At 43.9% G+C, this 22,803-nt stretch overlaps 1 protein-coding gene and 1 long non-coding RNA gene across 3 annotated transcripts in view; both read right to left on the bottom strand.

The window, feature by feature from the left end:
* LOC116786715 overlaps positions 1-7,593 on the bottom strand; it is a 32,900-nt gene extending 25,307 nt beyond the window's left edge. The window contains 1 exon segment of the mRNA XM_032687612.1: positions 7,525-7,593. The gene's annotated coding sequence lies outside the window, so the exon portion shown is untranslated.
* A 4,802-nt stretch (positions 7,594-12,395) lies between these two features.
* LOC116786718 overlaps positions 12,396-22,803 on the bottom strand; it is a 118,992-nt gene continuing 108,584 nt past the window's right edge. The window contains exons 5-7 of one of the 2 annotated variants that reach the window (XR_004357049.1): positions 18,379-18,469; positions 15,875-15,959; positions 12,396-13,362 (exon numbers count right to left, since the gene is read on the bottom strand). This is a non-coding gene — a long non-coding RNA (uncharacterized LOC116786718). Of the gene's footprint in view, positions 13,363-14,377; positions 15,271-15,874; positions 15,960-18,378; positions 18,470-22,803 lie in introns of those variants that run through there. The other variant, XR_004357048.1, reaches the window with a different exon arrangement.

Below are 22,803 nucleotides of genomic sequence, written 5' to 3'. Positions count from 1 at the left end.
TTTTTCTCTTAGGATGCAGCTTCTCTGCGCTGTCCTTGCTCCGCGATGGGTTCCATGGAAGTCACGGAGAGTAGGAGAGGTGAAGAGATCTCCACATCACTCACGAGTACCTTGGCTTGAATGATGTCCTCTTCTTTCCTCCCAGACCTGTGGCTTTTTACCTGCAGTGACCTTGTTTACCTTGCAGAGAAAGGGAACATTTATTGCAGAGTGGAGCTCAGCTATAGCTTTTCAGCCAGCGATCAAAACACTCGAAAGCTAAGAGCAGCATTTGAATTTAAAAATCATAATTAGAGTGCCCAAGAGGCAGAAGTTGGAAGAGGGCAAGGAACGAAGCAGGGGGTTGGAGGAAAACAAAGAAAGGCATGAGAGGAATCTGCGCTTTGAACAGAGAGTCCTGAATATCTTGCACTGGCTACTTCAAATTGGGCACTGAAAATTAATAGATTCTTTGACCTTTGTTCCTCTGTGCTCCGGTTCTTTGTTTGTAAAGCAGAAATCACAATACGGCCTCACCAAGGAAAAAAAAAAAAAAAAGAAAAGATGTCATCACAGCAACTCCTTCAGCCAAAGCACTTGGATGCTGCAGAGATGAGGACGAAGGAAAAAAAAAAACCCAACCCTATATGGCTCTTCAGCAAGTGAGTACCACTATCGTGTGCAGGGAGCGGGGCAGCATCCTCTGGAAAAAAATAACCCCCCAGTGGTGTAATTAAGGATACAGCACATGCACCCATGGGGGCTCCGTGGGCAGCCTGAAGGCAGGCGTCTCCTAACTTTTAAATGCTTTCTCAACCTTGTCACTTCTGCTGTTATTTTGATGGGTTTTACGCATAGTTTTACGCTCTACTATATTAAGAGCGCGTCTACGTATCTTGCAAATAACTCTCCCAGCAAAGCCTGGCACGTATCCACAGAAAAAGCAGGGAGGCTGCTCGCTCTGGTCTAAGGAGCTTCATGCTGTGCTTTGGGAAACTCCAAGTACAGGATGGGTGGAGAATGGATGCAGAGGAGCCCGGGGACAAAGTGCTCAGGGGTGTTGGTGGATTAGAAGCTACACTGACCCAGCAATCATGTCCTGGGCTGAATCAAAAGAAAAATTACCAGCAGGTCAAGGGAGGTGATTCTGTCCCTCTGCTCTGCCCTGGTGAGGCCCCACCTGCAGTGCCATGTCCAGTTCTGGGGTCCCCAACATGAGAAGAATGTGGATTTGTTGGAGCAAGACCAGAATAGGCCTTGGAGATTCTCTTAGAGCTGGAGAACTTCTGCCATAGAGACAGGCTGCTAGAGTTATGGTTGTTCAGCCTGGAGAAGAGAAAGCTCCGGGAAGACCTCAGAGCCCCTTCCAGAGCCTAAAGGGGCTCCAAGAGAGCTGGAAGGGGACTTTGGACAAAGGTCTGGGGTGACAGGACAAGGGGGAATGGTTTCAAATTGGTAGAGGGCACAGTCAAGACTACATATGAGGAAGAAATTCTTCCGTGTGAGGGTGGTGAGGCCCTGGCACAGGTTACCCAGAGCAGCTGTGGTTGCCCCATCCTTGGAAGTGTTCAAGGCCAGGCTGGACACGCCTTGGAGCAACCTGGTCTAGTGGAAGCTGTCCCTGCCCATGGCAGGTGGATTAGAACTAGAGGATCTTTAAGGTCCCTTCCAACCCAAACCACTCTATGATTCTATTTTTGTGATTCTGTAATGACCACACTGTCACATTTCTGCACTGGACCCCAGTGTGGATGTATCACTGGATTTGTTACTGTGGTCTCTGCAATAGCTGCTCTTGCTGCCATGCAGGACACAAGAGGAAAGTTAAAATCCACATGCCCTAATTCTGGAGTCTTGCTCCTTTAAACACATGTGGGAGGGAGGGTTGGTAAATCCTTGGACAGTTTTTCATCTTGCCTCAACTGGGCTGGGCTTCGGGCTCAGTCTGTTGTCTGGTCCCCTGTCATAGCTGCTGTTGTAATGATTCATCCATCTGGTTTTCTGGGAAATGAAAATGAGCTAGGGAAATGTTTTTTCTCTCTTTTTTTGGCTGTATCTTCCCTGAACCGATTACAAGCTTGCACCCACTGGAGTTGATGGGGGTGAACGAGTTTTACACATCACTTTCCGCTCGCTGGAGCAGACAGGGAAGCGCTGAGAATCCCATTCCTCAAACTCAGACCGTGACGGTTTTGCCCTGAACTGTGTTTCCAGGAGCAAACAAGGATCCAGCAAAACCTATCAGAAGATTCAAGTTGCCTTCAGAGGGTGCACTGGACCAAACCTCATGCTGATGCACTCCAGGGACCACGTCCTTTCCTTTGGTTGGCTCCTCTCCTGCCTGAGCTCTCCAGAAATGATGTGGGATGAGCTGCAGTAAGGCAGTTTGGAAAGAAATCCAGGTGGAAAACATGGACACCGAAGGTCTTCTCAATGGATTTAAACAGTTACTCTCATGAGTGGTGTAATTTATCATAAATCAGATAAATATGAGGGGAAAAAATCCAATGAGTTCACACTGGGTGATGCTCAGTCTCAGAGTGCAACAGGAAGTCACACTGGAGTTTTTTCTTGTTGGTTTGCACAGTAAGGACAAAACAATGTGCCCATCCAGCTGGGAACAGCAAGGTGACCCACTTGTTGGGAAAGGAAAGTGGAATTGTAAACTTTGTTTGCCAGCAGCCCTTGAAAACACTGCTTTAAATCAGCCAGCTCCAGAGGAGAGCTCCTATTTCTCCTTGTTCCAGGAGCACATCCTCCTTGGTCTCAGCTTGGTTAGAGGTTAGACTGGGAAAGCAGCAGCTTGCGTGGGAGCAATCACTCCTCCATCCAGACACATATTAATAAATTTCCATCGAACATGTCACGTATCAAAGTTCTACTTTTCTATGCTGCTGGAGCAAACCTTCCTGTGACAAATTCCTCCCCTTACACCAGTTCTGTATCTGTTACAAGTGACCCCTGTGAGAACCAGATCCTCCTTGAGCCCACCAGCACAGGAACTGCCCTCCTCCCTGGCGGAGCATCCTTCCTCTCCTGTCCTCCCTTTTTTTAGATCTCCTCACCAGCCTTTACTCCATGATTTCATCCGAAGTGGGTGGTGAGTTCACTCTCCCCCACGAGCAGCCTCTTCCCAACGGCTCCTGGGATCCCTGCCAGCTCCTCTCCACCCACGGCCTCTCCCGACGAAGCAAAACCACGCAGCTCCCGCTGCTTCCCGGGCCAAAGGCAGCATCTCACATCTGGTGGGCTGGCTCAGGAAGGGAGAGGGGAGCCAAGGAGCACCTCGCTGGGGGCACGAGCACCAGCACTTTCCAGGGGTTGCCACTTCCACCCTCCCTCCACACCCCAAATGATCCCCAGCTTTGCTCCCAGGAGACAGCGATGGGTTATTGAAGTGACTCTTGAAGGCTCAAACATTGGAAACCCAAACTTTTTAGAAAACAGCTTGCGGATTCAAAACCAAATGAAAACTGCCTTTTTTTCCTTTTTTTTTTTTTTTTTGAGCTACTCCTACGCATAAAACCTCTGCGTAGATTTAAGCATTCCCAGCCTTTGCTAATGCAGGAGCACCAGGCATTGAAGTCCACTGGTCCCAGGGCTGTGGAGCCAAACACCCAAAACCAGATTGGATTCAAATTTTAAATTTGTTAAAGCAGAGCATCGAAACTGAAAACAGAGCACAGGACAGGTTCTCAAACCTCTTGGGTTCTTCCCTCCTCTCTTGTGCCACAGTTTTAGAAAAAGAAAATCAATCTTTTGACTATTCCTCCCGATGCCATTTCTGGGCTGGCAGCCTAATTCTGACGCCGCTGATTTATAGGCTTTGCTTGGAACGCAGCGCACAAGTACTTCGCTTTTTCACTCGCCCTTTCTAAACGTTTTTAACGATCTGCTTCCTCAGATCTGTTTACATTTGGGACATTAAAAGCTAAGCAAGAACTCCATTATGAGCAAGAACACCATAAAAATTCCCCCATTGCCAGAAAACATCTCAATACGGTGACAAACGTAGCCACGCTCTGGTCCTGCTGCTCATCCGTGGGAAGGCTGGTTTATAAATTATTCATGAGCGTCTTAAAATTTCCAGGCTAAATCTCAACCAAAAAGTGGGGGTTTTTTACACCATTGTTTCACTCCGAAGTTCTCCAACTGGAATTTTTATCTGCATAGTGAAATCTGAAAATTTACTTGTGCTGAAGGTCTTTTCTCTTTTTTTTTTTTTTTTTTTTCCAAACACTTCGGTTTTGATTTCAGTTCTCACACTGGAAACGTAGTGGAGAGTCCTTACACGACAACTTACTTGAAAGCCTGGAAGTCCGTGGTAATTTCCATGAATTTTGTGAGAAGCTTAAGCTCTCCCAGATGTGATTTTTGAGCAGGTTCTGATCTATAAAGGATTTTGGCACCTTTCTGCTGGCAACGCCATCACCACAAGGCATTTCTAGTAATGAAGAACTACTTGGGGGACTATCAAGCCGTTCTCCTTCCAGTCTGTTCCACAGTAAGGACAGGCAAGACTGAAGATTAAATAATGGCAAAATCTAATGGAGAAAATCACTGTGTGGTCCTCTGGAGGTTATTAACAGACCAGCTAACTCACCTGTGCTTACAGCTTTTACAGCTGCCAATCTGTTTTGGGATTTCATCCTGCACAGTGGTATTTGAGTATTTTCCAAGTAAAATCACTAATTATAAATAAGTCCCACTGGGTTTTATGTTAACGCCGCCAGATGCAGTAACTTTACAGTAGTACAAAAGGTAGCATTTGGAGAAGTGAAGAAATGCCTTACATTCCCTGGTGATTGTCCATGCTCTGCACTGCCATGCACTGCTTGGAAAACTGTACCATAGCTGGCTCCCCCACACAGTTCTTGGACATCCCTTCCCAACCACTTCATCCCAGGCTGTGCTACTCCAAATGAGTGTCAGTGTCGGGCTTTACAGACTGGAATCCAACCAGAAATGTGCAGGGCTTGACATGTTAATTGCTTTGGAAAGTAGAGCCCAAGAAAACCTCTCCTCTGCAGCAGAATGTGAATCATTCTCGGCTGTGAGGGTGGTGATGCTCTGGCACAGGTCGCCCGGAGAAGCTGTGGATGCTCCGTCTTCAAGGCCAGGTTGGACAGGGCTAGGAGTAACTTGGTCTAATGGAAGATGTCCCTATCCATGGCACAGGAGCTGGAATGAGATGGTATTTAAGGTCCCCTCCAACCCAAACCATTCCATGATTCCATGAACACTGCTAGCACCAAAATACTGAACTCAAATATCCTTGTGATCCTAAGCCTCACCTCTCCTCCTAATGTCAAGTTGACATTAAAAAACTTCTTCTGACAAGAAGAAAATAGACTCCCAGGGACTGAAGACAACTCATCTGCTGCCAAAGCAGGTTCTCCAGAGAGGAATCCTCAGGAAGAAACCGACACAATGCTGAGAAGGCAGCACAGATAGAAGTTGCACGTAAGGTGACTTAAACACCCAGCAATTCAGGGAGCAGAGCAGGCAGCAACACATCTCTCCATGGATGCTATTGGAAAATTGCTGGAAAGCAAGTAAAGAGTGAAAATGACATAAGGAAAACAAATTGTTGCCTCTTATTTCAAGGAGCTGAATGGGAACACCTTCTGACCCAAGGTCTCTAACTACTACACTGACCAGTACAAACACACAGAAAATCCTCTTGCCTGCTCAACAGCAGAGGTGGGAGCACAGAGCTGCTCCACCTTTTTAAGCCTGGAACCCAAAAGCTCTGGATGTTTTAAGGGGAGATGCACCTGCAGAATGCGACAGGCACAGTTGGAGAAGAGAATCCACCAGTGGGATGGACTGTTGTCACAAACCGGGAGAGCTCTCTGTGGACAGCAGATCTGTCCTGAGTGATGTGTGAAGTAAGAACTTCTCACCACGGGCAGCTTAATTCAGGCTGCTTCTCTGGAGTTTGCTTCATTGTCCTCACTGGATTCGATTTACCAGAGATGACTAGAAATTCTAACACTGTTTTTGTTAGGATTACCCAAACAAGTAAGAATTCGCTCTCCTGGCACCTTTAAACTGCTGTGAGCTCTAACAGCCCGTTTTACTGCACAGCAAAGCTCTGCCAACACAAGCCTCTGCTGTTTCATACTTAGAGAAGGTCCCAGCAGGACTCGACCAGCCCCCAGTAAAACCCACAATCCCCAAATTTATTCTCCTCATACCTCTGCTGTCCATTATGGCACTGGAAATGTGCGCTAAGGACACGGCAAATCCCACACAAGCAGGTTATTTTTGGTTACCGATTCTCAAACTGGCTTGGAAGAAATCAGGAAGCATCTTGTAGAATATCACCATGTTGTCTTGTTTGCTGTTCCACTCTTTCATAAGCATCTTATGCCTGCATGTTTCATCCATGTTGAAAGTTATACATATTATGATGAAAATTACAGTTCTGAGCCTCAATTTATTTGTTATGGAAACAAAGCAATTCTCCACCATCATCTCAAGCTCCTACTCAACATGAGACAAGGTATTTGCCCCCCAGACTCCCAACACACGACGGATTTCACAGAACATCCTTATGCAGAAGCCAGACATTTTGAGATTGGGATGCAAGATCACCAAAGTTTCAGACAAATTAATGTAACAATCGAAATTTAGGTTCTATGTAGTAAAATGGTTTCATGACTCATTAACAGAAAAAGTGTACACTCTAAGACACTTCTGAAATATTTTTGCATTGAAAAATTTCCAAGAGACTTCAGGGTTCCCTCCCTCTCATCCCACCATCCAGCATCTTTTGTATTAGTCCAGAAGTAAAAGTTTGTGTGGGGGAAGAACAGCTGACTTGTAGTGCTGTTTCTGGCTCAGTCCAAGCATTTATTTCATTTTAACATCATTCCAAAACACCAGCAGCTGGACAAACTTTGCTGGTCATCAAGGAATCCCCCTGCACGTTACATCTTGCAATTGCTGCAGGGTATCCAACCTGCTCAACAGCATTGCTGCAGGATGGAGCAGACTTGCAAACAAATAGTTTAAATCATACACTGTGGTACTGGAGTGGTGTTTTGAGACTGGTGCAGGCTTTGTAAGCACCATTTTGCATCTAAATCTGTGTGACAGGGAAGACTGTCTTCTAGTAGTTTGACTTTTTTAGAAGGCCAAGAGCTGAGAGCAAACAGCATCAAAAAAAAAAAAAAAGGAAACAAAAAACCTCATACGCTTCTTTCTCATCCATAGATCTATTTTACACTGAAATGTTTCTCTTTTCATCAAGCATTTTTCTTCCTTCTTCCATCCATTCTTTCCCTGTTGCTGTATGGATGATCCAACATGGAACAGGACACAATCCTGTGAGACTGTACATGGGTACACCAGCAACAGTACTCATGTTTGAAATTACTTTCACGAGATCCAAGCACTTGGCAGCTGTTTTTTCTCACTGTATGGTGCAAACAGAAGAAATTACTGCAGGTTAAAACCCTCTTACCTTTCAACATAAATAATTAGAACTTCGTTAATCTTCACCTGTTTTTGTATGATCACTTTGTAACTGATTGTTACCTTAAGATAAGTTTTTGTGCTAACAAGTTTCTCTGAGTCCAGACGTTTTGACCCTACACACACAGTACAAGCAGCAAAACTCCAAACAGATCCATCTGTTCCGTCAAGGACTTCACTTGAGAAATCATTTAAGCAACAGTCTGTATGGGAGCTACTTAGGCAAGGGATGTACTTAAAACATGATGACTACTTTTAAGTCACATTTCAAGAATGCAACACTTCATTCTGTACAGTTTTTAACCTCCACGAGAACATCTGTCAAAACTCCTAAAATATCCATGTGGGCAGGTGTCACCCCTCTGCATCACACTGCAAAACCCCCATGCTGCCAGCCAGTCTACTTTTTCCATATTTTAGTAATTTTTGTACTAATTGAAGGGCTAACCTACAGTCTTTTGTACTAAACACAGTACTACCCACTTCTCAGAGTTTAAACAAGACAGACCATGAGGGTGGATTTCATAAATGGATGGAAGTGACAGACTAAGAAAAGGTCCCATACTCTTCACATAAGGTCTCGTTTAGTTTGTGATAATCTTAGAAATAAAGCAATGGCAGCATATCCCACAATCACAGAATAGTCTGGGTTGGAAATGACCTTAAAGATCATTTCATTCCAACCCCCTGCCATGGGCAGGGACACCTTCCACCACATCAGGTTGCTCCAAACCCTGTCCAGCCTGGCCTTGGACACTTCCAGGGATGGGGCAGCCACAGTTTCTCTGGACAACCTGTGCCAGGGCCTCACCACCCTCACAGGGAAGAACTTCCCCCTAATATCCCATCTAACCCTTTCCTCTGTCAGTTTGAAGCCATTCTCCTTTGACCTCTCCCTCCATGCCCTTACCCAAAGTCCCCCTCCTGCTTTCAAAATATTTTCATATACCAAAGAAAAGATGGAGGGTACAAGAGAAAGGTAAATTTGCTGCCAACAATCAGCCATAACCTTAAAAATGCCTCTGAATACTCAAGATGCCCCAGTTGTTCACAAAAACATTTTAGTTTCCCCACATGGAATAATAGGAAAAGCAAGTCCACTGCTGAATTCACCAGGACATCCAGGAAAATATCCCCTGCTACAGGGAAGAGTTGCTGTAGGTTGGTTTGTATTATTAACTCCCAAAAAGCTGGATGCAGGAATGAGAAGCTGTTTGAAATAAGATTCTCAGGCATTATCTTCATGGATAATGAGATCCTGCTGGAACTGGGGACACGACCCACCTTCAACTCTGCCTCCGGTCAGTTCTGTTTCACTGAAGAGCTGAATTTTCAGGTAAAACTTCTTAAACACCCCTGGAAAGATGACTCAGGTCTTTTATTGCTTGCACTGCTCAGAGTGTACGAGAGGTAAATGCAAGAACTCCCATGCTGGCACTGAGATCTTCCCTGAGATCTTGCTTTCATCATGTCCAGAGTACGGGAATTGGAGACTGGAAAGCTTCCTGCTGCTCCTTAGATTTCCTCATACTTCACAGACAGGATCATTAAACCAACAGGGTAGGGCTTTTCCTCTTTTATCTCAAGTCCACACTGGTTTTTCTCACTGGGAAAACCATCTCCCTTTGTCTTCCCTCTCAGCACCTTATGGCTTTCCAAACCATTCCAAGCATCACCTTTAGGCAAAGGACATAAACCAAGACCTCGTGTTAACAAATTTTACATGTTCCATCTATCAGAGGCTGCATTTTCCCCGAGGAAAATTCTCCAGCTATATAAAACCACCTCGCAAAAATTTAAACTCCTAGTACTTCTGCATTCAGCAACTCCATTCACTAAAATAACACACTTCCCTGTTTTCAGTTCTAGATTATACCACTAAAGATTCTCTCTGGAGCCTCTTGCACAAAAAGTCACGAGGAGCAATTCCCCAATCACTATAACCGATTTCAAATGGTGCTAGAAAATATTATTGACTCTGAACACCAAAAGAAATCAGTCATCCTCTAAAGGGGTTACGGAGATCTGCAAGGACGAAGAGTTAAGTGCTGGATAGTATTTGACACTGGAGAATCCCCAAACACTTGAAAAATGTTAATTAATTACCTCTGTGGCATTATTCACTAACAAAACATTAAAAGCATTATTAAAATGTTGATGAGAAAACAAAGGTACAGTGAAAACTTTCAAAATCAACCATTAGCTACACACATCTTTTAATACAGTGAAATAATTATAAAAATATCATCTTGAAGCACTTAAAAGTTCTCCAGATTTCAGTAAACTTGGACAACGTGACCAACCACAGCGTGTTCCAATTCTCACAGTTGTTGGTGCTGGCCATTTCCATCAGCTACAGCGAGCACATTCAGCCATCAAACTGTGACCTGAACACTGTAAAGTCACACAAAATAAATAACATATTCTCACCTGCCAAACACGCCACAAGAAAAAGCAAGACACGCAGCTGGGATGCAAAAACAACATCCAGAATTGCCAGCACTTCGGTGCAGAATCACCTGCTTTAAATTCCATTGTGTGTCTTGTATGATACACGTACAAGGTATTTACAAGGTTGATAATGAACCAACCAAGATGTACCCATGTAAGGCTAAAACATGTTTTGAGTTGAAAAAAAATTGGGAGTACATACAGTTCCCCTCCTAATTCCTCACCATGTTGTATGAACTAGCTGTGCTAGTTTTTACCAGTTGGTGCATTAAAATCAACATCTTCAATACTGAGCTGGAATTCTGTGTTACACTTTTTTGTGTTGTCTCTGTCTCACGAGCCCCCCTCTGGTTCCGAAGCTGCCGTTCACCACTCACAAGTATTTTAAACATGCTGACAGCAGAATTCCTGATTTGAAATCACACACTGCACAGCTCTCCCAAGAGTCACTTGGGCCACAGACCCCCACAGTCCCCAGGGGACCTCATTTGGTGGTGGAGCTAATTACAACAGCAGAACCACAGAAGGAAGATGCTGACCTTCTCTTCTTTTCCTCTGAGGCTTCTGAGGATCCGTTTCCCTGATGAAGGCAGGCATTCTTCCTCCAAGAACACTGATTTCAAATGGTGCTAGACAATGAATAGTTAAATCTAAACCACCATATGAAACCAGCTTCCTGAGGGAGCTTGTGTCTAGCTGGGAGGATATTCCTGTAACAATAAATTGGAAATGCCACAGAAGAATACCTAGCCATGTCGGGTTTTTATTTTTCCTATTAAACAGTTGATGCTTTTTTCTTATTCTTACCCTTGATTTTGGTTTGAGTCACCAAATGTTCACTTCTGTTTTCTATTATATTGCTACCAACAGCAAGAGAATTGCTTGCAGCAGTGTCACTCCGAAGAATTTTGTTAGCCAAGCTTGAACAACATGTACAAGGCTTTAACAAGGAATGAAGGGCCTTCATCCTACTTGTGTTGCTGTCTTCTATTAACACATTCTGTCTGCTGAGCTCTGCCCACAGCACACAGCTACCTCCAGACACACCAGCAAGGGCAGTGCTGCTGCAAACTCCCTCTCGTGACGGCAAAACACGTGTGACAGTTCTCCTGCAGGATGTTCCCGTGTCTTCATTTTAACAGCAGCAGCCAAAGTACCAGCGTGGGACAGAAGCTACACGTTAAAGCCTAAATGTTGAATATTCAAAGGTCATGCAGAGAGCCTGAAAACCTGCCCACCTGCCTGCTAGCCCTGGTTGAGGTGGGATTTGCAAATTAGGGAGAAAGTGTGTGCCCAAACCTAACGCTAAGGACTGCATTGATTACAGATTGTTCAGACCTGGCACTCCCCACCTGGAGCCAGCACTACTTCTTAGAAATCTGACACAGGGCTTTTTCCTGGAAATCAGCTACTGAAGTGTGTTCTAGACAATTTACTCCCTTTCAAGCAGATTTGGTTTGTTTTTTTTTTATAACCTGTCTGCAGCTCCTCTTCTCAGCTGGCAGAACAAACCTGAGATCCGAAGGACCACATCTGCAGGGCGATGTCGAGCAAGTCTGAGTGTCTGCACAGCCCCGCTCTCGGCTGACACGTTCTGGGAAGCACTTGATAGGTAACATCACAGCCTCTCAGCCAGGAACTAATTACCCCCAAGCAGCAGCAGAGAAGGCACCACGGAGTTTCTGGTGGCAGAGGGAGGCACAGAGAGGCCGTGTGCCCCATCCGGGTGTAGAACAGCACTGTTTTAAGGAAAACAACCCAACGGAGGAGGATGGGCCTCCGAGAGCGGGCAGTTACTGGAAGAGCTGTCACTGTGCCAGGCCACATCAGCACTGGATTTACTGTGCAGCTTTTCTGTCCAGAAAGTGCCTGTGCGGAGCAGAGCAGGCAGGAAGCAGCAGGACCGAGCTGTGCTCCCGCCCGTGTGTCCCCAGGCTCTGCCCCGAGCACATACAGCTGCCTGGGAATCTTCCACGCAGGCACACAACACACTGGTGCTCTAGCAATACAATAAAGCTGCTTTGAACTGGGGGCAGAACCAAACTGTTTCCTCCAGCAATGCAAAAGCCCCAGATTTTGCCTTACTGCAGTATTTTCAAGAAGAGTGAAGCATCTTAATTCCTCCCCCCTGCAGTTCATTACCCTTTGTGCTCTGTACCAGCTCCTGGAAGCCCTGTGAAAGCTGATTTTAGTAGATTAGAACCACAGAATAATTTAGGTTGGAAAAGACCTCCAAGATGATCAAGTCCAACCTCTGACTTAATGCCACCTATGCCCACTAAGCCATGTCATGAAGTGCCAGGTCCACTCGTTTCTTGAGAACTTCCAGGGATGGTGATTCCACCACTGCTCTGGGCAGCCTGTTCCAGTACTTAACGATTCTTTCAGTGAAGAAATTTTTCCCAATATCCAACCTGAGCCTCCCCTGGTGCAACTTGAAGCCATTTCCCCTTGTCCTGTCCCTGGTTCCTTGGGAGAGGAGACCAATCCCACCACGCTCCCCCCTTCTGTCAGGGAACTGTAGAGAGCGAGAAGGTCCCCCCTGAGCCTCCTCTTCTGCAGGCTGAGCCCCCCCAGCTCCCTCAGCTGCTCCTCATAGAACTTCTGTTCCAGACCCTACACCATCACCCAAGATGAACCCATCTGTGGAGTCCTGATTACAGGCAAAAAAGTATTTTCAAACTCTTTCCCTTCAGGGTGCAGAAAACCACGTAAAAGACTAATCACATAATTTCCTAAAGCTTTATCATCTCCCAAGATGCAGCTCTCTCTTCTTTTACCACAAGGACAACAAAACCAACCAGCTCAGACTAGGAACCAAACTTCTAGATGGCTGAAGGAGAGATATCAAGTTAGTGGGGACAGTTCTCACAAGGGCATCTGTCAGCAGCACAGCTAACACAGTCCTCTCCAAGAAAATCTTCATGAGAAAGTCCAAGAAACCTGAGATCCATCTGTGAAACAAGGAAAGCAATGACACTTCCCAGCCATTATCTTCCCAGGACAAGGCTAAATCGTGCTGTAGCATCTCTTCCATGCATTGCATTCGTGACACACATGGATTTGAAGCCGAGGTCTGGCTGCATGGCTCTGCCTTTACCACATGACCTAGGACGGGTGCAGACCACAGCATCTCCATCTGACTATCCAGAGAGCAAGTTCTGCCATTTAATATCATTTGCACTTCTGAAGAAAGTATCTTTCAGAACTTGTAATAACTCTGTGTCTTTCTAGAACACGGCTAATGAGAAACACGCTCGCGTTAGGGCTGTAAACTGTCATTTCTAAATTGGAAAAACAAATGAACTGCACAGAGAGAGCTATTGTGCTGCTCCAAGATGCCTCCTTCTAATTAGGTCCTGGAAGTTTTAGGACATTTTCAGATCTTGAACTGCTCCATCCTTCTTAGATTTAATGATCAGAAGAGCTGAGGGCAACTTTCTCATTGAGCTGGGAAGAAGAAGAAGAACAGAGGAGTTAATTTTTTTACACTTACAAGCAAGAGACCAAACCCAGAATTCACTGTAAATTGGTAAAACCTGTAGCTGGAAGAGCATTTGATTACATTTTTGTTTCTGTAATTACAAATTAAGTGTTCTGTAATCCTTCAGAGAAAATTATGAGAATGACATGCCAGTGACTTAAGCCCTAATCTTAAATACTTCATAATTCATGTTTTTATTTGACATTGATGGGATGGACTTGCATGAGTAAAGCTTTGTCTGCAATTAAAGCACTGCAAGAATAAAGTTTACAATTGTTTTGTTTTGCTGCTAAGTAACTGTACTGATTTACAGGTGGTTTAGCTGCATTTAAACACCTATCAGGGAACCCTCTCTCTTCCACTGATGAATTCCTGCAGAATTTCTGCACTTGGAATAATTTGAGAACTGTGATCCCATCTGTGACTGCAAATGACAACTGTGGGCACTTTATCAGATTAATCAGGGATAATCAGAGAGAACATGCACTGGATGCGACTTGGAAAGACTTCCATGTGGACTAATGATCCTGCACAGGAAATTCATTAAAAAATAAGTCCTACTGCTTCCTTTCCATGCCCTGCCACAACAGGAGCTGTGTAAATGGATTTTGTGAGAGCCTGACTTAGGACAGCTTTACGATCCATCTGAAAGACCGAGCCAGCCTGTAATTTGCAGACAATGGCCTGTGAGAACATTACATATGACAAACTGCTCAACTTACTGTAACTTTTTAAATTCCCCCCATTTATTTATTTATTTTTTTTTTTAATAAAACGTGAAGCCAGGGGAAGATGACAGAGTGACAAGTCTGCAGAAAGGCTCTGTCTGTAGCAGGGGAAGGGACTGTGAGAACTTCCTACTTAATGCCTCGCCGTGGATCTCATTTATGAGCTGCTGCAGACACCCCATGGCATGATGGAGATGAAGGAACCACTGAGAAATTATCTGTCAGCTGAAAAACCAATTAATATTAACTGCAGTGAGAAAAGAACTGCCTACCCAGATAGAAATTGAGACTGTGAAGTCAGTTACAGATGTCTTTAAGGGATTTTTTTTTTTTGGTCATTTTCAACTTGAACTTAAACCACAGCTATTGGGGAAAAGCTGCTTCATCTCTTCTTTTTCTGCACCATCAATCCCCCAGCGTTTTCACCACCAGCTTAATGAATTCCAACTATCAAGAGAGCTCATCCGCTATGTAATTTGTCTTTTTTTGTTCCCTTCACTAAACAAGCAGGAAAAATGTTTTTAATTTGCAAGGCTGAATAAATGCCTACTGTGTTTGCCAAGACTTTATTGACATTCATGGCTGTCCACAAAGCTGACTGACTTCTCACAGAGATGGTTTATCTCCTCAAGTAAAAAAAAATAAACCTGCCCAAACAAGAAGATGTTAATCTTCCTTAATAAAATAAATGAAAAGCAGCAGTTCAATAAATAATCCTGTGGCTAGTGAAACCCCTTCATTCAGGATATGGTCCCAGAGCAGATTTTTGTTGACAGCAAGATCACTTAGCATTGGGACACCCTCCAGTGCTCACTGCTGCCTCTGATGCTGCAGTTCATGTCACCTTCAGTTGTACCAATACGACTGCCCGTGGGCATCACTCAAATGATTCTAATTCAAAGGAAAAAAATAAAATATAGGGTTTCTTTTCTTGACTGAGTTATTTTCAGCCATCTGGTTTTCCGCACGGTCAGGGAAGAGATGGCACTGCACTGCTGCTGGGCTGGAAATAAATGGCTGGGAGTGGGCAGAAACTTATTAAGCTGGCAGTAGCAAAAGACATGAACTGTGGAATTACACCTTGGATAGCATCAAATCCTATCTCTCTTGCTCAGCTGGTCATGAGGAGTTGAGATGAGTTTCAGCCTGCAACGAAACACAGCTCTTGAACTTTCACAAGAAAATCAATACACTGAACTCTGAGGTTCTTACTCAAGTTTTACTGGGTTTTTGCACAAGGTCCAACTTCCCCCACAGGTCTGAATTTTTCCATTTGAATTTTTCTTACTGAACAATTTTGTTGTCTGATGTTAAACGGGCAGTGTGCAAGAAACAATCAATTCCATTCCACGAATGGAATTTAATATGATCAGAAGGTCTGCAGTGCCTTGATATAACCAGGTAAGAACAAAAAGCATTTGTGAGGAAATTACTGACATGAAAAACCATTACTGAAAAGATTTCCTACACTGAAGAGAGTACTTCCCATTCCTTCCTGTGCTTTGTTTAGCTGCACTGAGAAGAACTACGAAGTAAGAGATCTGGGGAACATCCCTCTGGAACAGGGACACAGATCTCAAATAAAGACAGTTATTTCCCACTAATGAAACATCCAATTTATCCATTATGCACACACAATAACTTTATCTTTTTAATTTCAAAGCTTCTCAAAGCTTTGAGCAATAAAGGCTTGATGGCTACAAGGTATTTACAACAGCTGATACCAAGGAAGGACACAGATGTTCTGTACCTCAGAAAAAAACAGCCTCCCCCATGTACAACTTTCTCCATGTGCTTCTGGGGCAATTCACTACTGACAGGTTTGTCTTCAGAATCTGGAAGAAAAAAAACAAAACACAAGAAGCTGTTTGAGTTAGTCCCCTCTGTGTTGTTCTGCAGAGAGATAAATTAAAATACAAGTTCAGAATCATCCTTCTCTTCCTCCAGGTTCTTACACAGGCTTTTTAGCCACGTTATGGCTCCTCACAATCCGAATTTATGTGAGCACATTTATGGTCAGAACAAGCAATCACAGTGTACCACTAAGCAACAGCAGTAAATACAGGTATCATGTTCCCCTTGGAAGGAGTAATTTTGGATTAGAGCTTCAAAACTCATCAAAAGAAATTGCTGTCTCTGTTTCATAACAAAGTACCTGTTACTCCTTCTAAGATATATCCAAAGATGTATCCAAACCTCCTGGCAGACTCCTGTGAGGTGCAGTCCACCTGTGCACTGACTCCATGGCATTTTGAGCCCTCATACCACAAGGAAATAAACCTTTGTGGAGGCAGAATCCATATATAGCAGGTGCCAGAGAATCACCTGCTGCATACAGCAATATCCTTGACGTAGAAGTTGCCTCAGATTTACTCTGAACTCTGTTTTGAAACCTCTTCAGGCTGATTTTGGGGATTAGCAGCAAAGGAAATCCTAAAAATACAAAAGCAGGCTTATCAAGCCGGGGAAAAAAAGCACTAAGATGTTTTTGTGACACAGGCTTCAGGATATGAATTATGCATCACCAAAAACTGACTTCAGTTTGGATGGGAGGAAGGAGACTTCTGTGCATCCAAATCCCAGCACAACGGGCACAAACTGCTCTGCAGGGAATTATGATGTGCAACCTGTAAAAAACCGTTATCAATCTGAGAACCCCACCCTCCTTTTTGCCTGAGTATTATTTTGTGTTAATTATGAGAACTTGAGGCAGAAATACCCTGCCTCAAATATGTAATAACAAATACCTCCTTGCAATCAATCAGTCACCATCCATATCAGAGAGGGCTACTGAAACCATAAGGAAGCAGGAACAGCCTGGCTTCAGCCTCGCTCTATTTCTGTCCACATTCCCACCCTGTGTCCATCACCATGGCAGCTCTTCAGTCAAACACCAACCTCTGGGGCAACAGAGGCAGGAAAACAGTGGGTTTTTTTTCCCAAAGGGATCAAGATTTGCTGGATAAAAGCAGCTGATGTTATATATTTTAGCAATTGGACAGGACAGACATAAGGAACAATGTAATTCCCTGCTGACTGCTGAGGTATGTTAATGAAGATATGATAATTAGTCACCCACAACAAAACTCACTGTTGCTTGTCCATGTCTTTACATTATATAAACACTTTTTTTTTCATTTCTACTGCTGCCTTACATATTTAAAAGTATCTCACTGGGATCTGGGAGAAAAACAATGACCATTAGGAATAAAAAAATAATATTTCTTCAGCTGAAAATAGTTCTTCTGATTGAAAGCTTTTGGGATCTAACAGCGATGAGCATCATTTTTAGCAACCACCCTGGCACTGTAGCTGTTATATAAGTTTCAATAGAAGTGCTAATCCCATCCCTCAGTAGAAATGTCCATCATGGAGCACTCCAAAGCTACACCTACTGTTTGTATCCTCGTGCCATGTGTTGTATCACAGCCACTTCTGTCCCTACAAAGTGAGCTCTTAAAACCAGGCACCCTTTAATGTTGTTGCCTCTCTGCTTATCTCCAGCACTGGATTAATTTATGCTGCTCCAAGAATCATCATGGCAGTTTGTCTGTCAAAGGACCTGGAAAGAACTCCTCTTACATATCTTTTAAAAATAACAATAAACACCACGAAAACATTTATTAGTCTGTAATTTTTGTCTGATATAAGAATACAAACTCAGACTACTTTGGAAGACTCCACAATTACTGAAGAGGAAGTGAAATTAAAATTATCACACAGAAAAAAGATAACAATTAAGAAAGATAGGAAATTCAATCAGACCACTTCAAGTTTTAACCTCAGCTGAATTCTTACGCCTCACAAACACACTGCAGCGGATCTTTTATCCAAAGACAAATATTCTTTACTCCTCCCATCATGTATGACACTGCAAAAAACCCCCGAAATCCAAGCCAGAAATATTTTCAGAGTGAAACAAGCCGCCTCTGAACCTTTCCTTGTTATGCAAAAGAAGCACAACAAGGAATGGACGGGGATCTGAGCAAATTGGTCTAGTGGAAGGTGTCCCTCCCCAGGGCAGGGGGTTGGAATGAGATGATCTTTAAGATCCCTTCCAACCCAAACCAGTCTGTGATTCTACGAAGTATAAATCAAATTTTTTTTAAAGATAACCACTTCCTACATTCTGCTGCTGCACAGTGACAAATATAATATATGCCAGATACATTTACACTACATATTTCACAGCAGGAAAAATAACCGACGCAGAGATCTTACTCCACCAATGTACTGGAAAAAGAAATTATTTACCTTTCAGTTTGCACAGATTTATGAACAGCTTTTCCCTCAAGCAACATGTTGGTCCTTTGGTATATGCAGGACACCTTTGTGAGATCAGCACCTGGAATTTATAGAATGGTTTATGTTAAATGCGCGTGTGCGCATTTCCAGTTTAGCTTCCCCTAAAAATACAAAAAAGTCACGTGGTTACGGTAAAGATAAAGATTTTAGGGACTGAGCAATGGCCTGTAAGCTGTGCTAGAGACTGGAAGAGCCAGGAGATGACAGGGATCTTCACTGCTTGCTGAGCAAGGATCATCTGGATCAACTGGTGAGCATCTGGCGGGGCTGGAATCAATTACATCTGCACAACCACGCACAGCTTAGAATATTTACTGATCCTTCCTCCTGAACCCCTGCTACTACTCAGTTTGTGCATGTGACTTCTGTTACAGGACAGTCACATCATCAAGAGAAAAGCAGACAATGTGCTTCAACAATAAACACTGATGCTGGCACACGCCATGGAAACCAGAGAGCTAATCAGAGGACAACTTAAGGCTCCACATATTGAACACAGCCAAGCAAGAGATGGGAGAAGGGGCTGTTGGATTCTGAAAGTAGTTCTGATTTATGGAATAGTTATTGCTCTGATCGACAACGGCTATTAAACATCTTTAGCTGCTCTAGGAAAGCGTGTCCCTATCCATCAGGGAAACATAATGTGCACATATCCAATATTTGTGGTCTTATCAGTCTTCTCCCTGCAACTGGCTCCACCTGTTGAAGCTGCAAACAAGGTCAGCATCTCCTAATTGGAGCATCAAAGCATGGCTGAACTTCTGATTTGCCTTGAGAGCCGAGAAACTCAGTTTGTGCAGATTTTAAAGCTACTGTAGGTATTTACCTTCCCAATGATCTCCAAGAGAGGCAACTACTGTAGCAGGGCAGAGACCCTGTCATGGATCAAAACACACCAATCTAGAAGCTTCACATAAAACAGAATAAAATGAGTTTGGTTTCTAGTTTACTGCCTGAGGCAAAAAAGTGAGAACACACATAAAAGAAGAGAAAGTATAAGGAATAATGAGACAATAAAACCTGATATAAAGGCAGATTAACAGCCCACTGGCCTTTCTACTCTGGGCTGCATAGAAGGATATAGTTTTAAAACAGAGGCTTAAATAAAAAGGTATTTTTGTGGCATTTACAGAGGGCTGGCATGGGAGAAAGCTCCTTTCTGTTGACACTGCACTGTGCTATCAACCCACATGTGTGCAAGCCACACAAACACCTTGCAAGGAAAACAAAATGAGGCACAGAGGTGCAGGTCTGAAACTCGAGTGCAGAGAGAGAGAGAGAGAGAGAAATCAAATCCATGTTTGCAAAGAAATCTGGGAAGAGGTAAGATGCAGAACATGCACAGAGAGAATGTCACTGTGCACATTAGAAATATGATTAAGAAGGACCACAACCCCCGCCCCCAGAATTACAGACATCCATGCAGAATGGAATCTCCAGCTGGAAATAGGATTGATGACACTGAAAATCTGACCAGTGAAAAAAAGGGAATGATGAAGAACTAGTTATAAGATTTGGTTAAGAAAAAGCAACTAGAAACTTTGAGGTTTCAAATGAATTCAAGGGGCAGATGTCAGTGTAGGACAGAATCACAGAGGGGAACACAAAACTGCAAATGACTGGTAGAACTTCCTACTTCTAAAAATCTGGCCATTACTAGACTAAGAAACACTAACTAAACCTAAAGAAACGCCAGTTATTTAGTCAATGAGAGATTTCACCCTTTATTCTACCAGCATTCCAGTTCTCCTGTTTGTAACAGACATACTAAGTTAATTCATCAATGACTAAATGAGTTCAGCTAGTTCACGGCATGTAATTAATTAATTCTCCTCTGTTAACAGGCACATCCTAATGTCACTTTGTACTATTTCGCAAATTCAATTTAATTTATTAGACACAATAAGAAAAAGGGAATTTGAAGGCAGAAAACAAAACTGCAGCAAAGACAGATGCAAAACCTACGGAGATAATGCACAACATAAATACCATCTGGCAGCAAGGTCCCTTCCATGCCCAGCAGGGATGACTGTTCTGCATTAACTGTTTTGTGCTTACAACAGGTTTGGGATGATGGGTACAGGAATGTGGCAGCTGCCAGTCCGTGGTGGTGTCCCCACAACCATTTCCCTGCAGCTGGACTGAGTTCTCAACTTGTACTCCCCCCTTTCAGACCCTCACAAGTAGTTTCATCAAGAAATTCTTTTTGCACAGAACTACTTTAGATTTCTTTGTGGTTTTAACAGTGGCCAAGGAAATTCACTCAAGATTATCCCCGTAATTCCTACTGTAGCCACTGTGAAGGTTAAAAGGATTAAACAGTCGAAGTGATGACTGGGATAATAAAGTATGTGCTATGTAACGCCAGCTGCACAGGCCTTGACAGAGTGAAGTCTAAAAAAGACAGAAGAGGAAAGTCTTCAAACACAAAACCTGACAATTGCTTGAACGCGGTGTGTACATACACCTGGCATTCCAAAATCCAGCTGTAAAGCAGGAGCAGGGAGAGGAGCTCAAACAGGTGTGGGATGGTGGTGTCAGGCAGCACATGCACCAGTGCAAAGGTGGGAGCAGCACCACGTTGAGTTGGATCTGCCTGTCAAACACACCAACTCCTTCAGCAGCTTCCTTTCAGCACAGAGAGAAAACAGCAGAGACGTTCCCGCAGCCAAGGCAGGAAATCAGCTGAACCATGATAATGTGAATGGACTACAATTAAACCCTCATTACCAGAGAAACTAAGGTAGCTTTCCATCAATAACAAGCCATCGTTGGTGTAGCACACACAGGACAGGAGCTTTGGGAAGGCCAGTCCTGCTGCTGAAGAAGGCAGTGAGACACGGCTGTCCTCAGATGGTTGCCTGAGGAGCATCTCTTTGCCATGAGACTGGGAGGCTGCAGGCATCATCCATGTGGCCTGTCTTGGTTCTGTCCAAATTTTGGTGGTATTTAGGTGCCTGAAGTCCAGACTGATAAAACTCTCTACTCAGTAGCTGCTGGGGCATCAGCACGTGCCATATCAGAGCCTGGTATTTCCTGCTGTTCATGGCTGAAGGTGTCCCACCTGGAGCAAGGGAACCTGCCTCTCACTGAGACTCTGCTGCAATTTACTTAGGCAAAAAGCAGCCTGAACACCACAAATTCCCCTGAAAGAGCCTAAAATCCACCACAATCCATGCCAACACCAGAGAACAAGGCTGCACAGGAGCGCTGGTGCTCACTGTCTTCACTGGACACAGAAGCACCCACATGGAAAGCAGGAGAGCCCCTTTCTACGCCTTCTCAGCCTTCAGCTTCACACTACCCTGGAAAACTGGAGCAGCACAGACCCAAGATGTGAGGCTGAACATCTCTCTGCATCGGCTGTGCAGCTCCTGAACCTCCCTGTGCTCCCTGCCACACACACACACTCTCTCAGAGCGACTGATGCCCAAATCTCACTCTAATGCATCCCAAGCAAGTTCCCTCTGGAGTGTCTCCCTCTCTGCAGACTATTTTGATTCCAAAATTCCACGACATCCACACTCCTGCCATCTTCATAATACCGCAAGCATCCCCCCAGCTTTTTCAGTCTCATTCTGTTCCATTCTGGTGGAAACTGAGCTCTGCCCTGTCATCCAACATTTTTTCACAGCACATGTAGGAAGTATTTCCTAATTCTGGCTCAAGCAGTTGGGCTCCACACCCAAGGGCAAAAATCCAGCACGGAGACATAAACTGGGCACCTCTGTGCTTCAGAAAAATTTAAAAACCAGCTCAGTACTGGATATTTTTAAAGAGGGTGTATGTTGCATGTACAGGGGGACAGAGCTGAGCATCATTTTGATCTGAAGCTTAAAATACACAACCTTTCCAGGGCTACTTCTGTATTTCCATGGAAAACTGGTAATATTCTTGAAACAAATGAGTAATTAAAGAGAGTTTTTAAAGGGCTTACAAGGATAGCAACACAGAGAGAAGAGAAAACTGACTGGGAGTACTCCACAGCACTGCAGTAAGACAAGGAATGACTATGATTATGTTTGAGGTACTGTAATTTAGGAGAAACTGTAGCAGAACTGTTACAGCAGCTTGCTAATTCTATTACTAATCCTTACATCACACTTTCCAGACTCCTTACGGATTTCCCTCCTAACAGCCTCTGCTTTATCAGAGTTTTTTTGGCAAAAGAAATTACAGTAACTTATGCTGCGAGTGAGTAATTGTGTCAGGGGGTTGGTAAGGAATATTCACTTGCATTTCCAGACTGGAGCAGCCCTCTGCTTACTGTGCTCTCTACACCATCAACCTGAAACAGCCTTCACCCTGCCTTCAGGGCCATGAAAGTTATATCAGGTTTCCAGTTAAGGTGAGGATAACGTGTATCCGGTATGA

This window comes from Chiroxiphia lanceolata, chromosome 5, assembly GCF_009829145.1.
Source record: "Chiroxiphia lanceolata isolate bChiLan1 chromosome 5, bChiLan1.pri, whole genome shotgun sequence".
Taxonomy (NCBI): domain Eukaryota; kingdom Metazoa; phylum Chordata; class Aves; order Passeriformes; family Pipridae; genus Chiroxiphia; species Chiroxiphia lanceolata.
Note: the sequence above shows the minus strand (reverse complement) of the source record. Positions and strands in the feature narration are given on the sequence as shown.